We start from the raw sequence: 1,419 nt of genomic DNA, 5'->3' as shown, positions 1-1,419 counted from the left end.
ATACATTGAAATCAGTCAATTGCACAAAAGTTTAGTGCATCTGTCACCTTGATGGCCATTGGGATAGGGTGGCCAGCCATTCCTTTAGATCGCAGGTCCCACTGCTACAGTCGGCATAGCTCTCAGGTGGTGTCCCAGGACATCCTCAGTCTGTGATGACACTATGCCTTGTTCACTTGTTTCATTGAGATAAAAAATACTTAGATGTTGACGTTGCTGCAGCATTTTCTGGTCTACTGCAGCATCTCTTTCTAATACTGTCAGCTTAAATCAACCTAAGGGCTCTTGGCTCTTGTATGACTATGGTTAACTAAAAATGTTAAGTGCACTGAAACTCCAAAGACATGTAACTGCTGTGATACAAATGCTGTGATATCTGCTTGAGAATAAGAAACTATATCTGAATTTAAAATGGTGGGAACTTACCAAATCTGATAGTCCCGAAAACACATTTTTATTGAGTCCTGAAAAAAAAACAGAAGTGCTGGAGAAATTCAGGTCTGGCAGCACATGTGAAGAGAGAAAGAGTTAGCCTTTTGAGCCCAACATGGCTTAAACCATACTGGATTCAAAACCTTAATTGCCTTTCTCTCTCCACAGATGCTGCCAGACCTGTTGAGTTTCTCCAGCACCTTTTGTTTTATTTCAAATTTCTAGTGTCCGCACTATTTTGTTTTTGTTTAACTGGGTCATGGTATTTTTATGTATTGCTAGCAATCGGCTGGAAACAGACAGTTAGAAGCTGTGGTCACATTAGTATGGATCTTATTCTCTATAAAACTATGTTGTATGCTGCACTACTCCACTGTCTTTTTTTCATATTATATTAACATGTAATTCAGCTCATCTAAATCCATTTTGTTGCCCAGTTATGCACACTGTTCCATTGTGATGCAAGTGTGATAATCATTTTTCTAGTTGAGGTCACACGGTTAACATTTAAAAAGTGCCAAAGTGTTTCACAGATATATTGGGGAAAGATCGTCACCAAACCAAAGAGAAGATATTAATAGATGTAACCAAACAATTCTGACCCAGTCACATTTTGCTTGTGATGAACCATTTGCTGTAATAGTTTTAGATGGCTCCTGGACAAGATAATTTCTTCAGTGCATCTTTGAACAATTGTATATCTTCCATTAAAGTGCCCTAAAATTCTGACTAATATTTGACAATAAGCAGTGCTGTATTAAGAAATACTTACTCAATTCAATGAATTTTATAGGAAAATTGCATATTGCAGTTTCTTTCCATGCCAAAATAAGAGATCTGATGGTCACCAATGACTGCAGCTCTTCAGAACACTTTTGTTTGACAAAACATAACCAAAAGAACTGCGGATGCTGTAAATCAGGAACAAAAACAAAGTTGCTGGAAAAGCTCAGCAGGTCTGGCAGCATCTGTGGAGGAGAAAACAGA

The sequence above is a fragment of the Rhincodon typus genome, chromosome 2, assembly GCF_021869965.1.
Source record: "Rhincodon typus isolate 14 chromosome 2, sRhiTyp1.1, whole genome shotgun sequence".
Classification (NCBI taxonomy): Eukaryota; Metazoa; Chordata; class Chondrichthyes; order Orectolobiformes; family Rhincodontidae; genus Rhincodon; species Rhincodon typus.
This window is presented reverse-complemented; position numbering follows the sequence as displayed.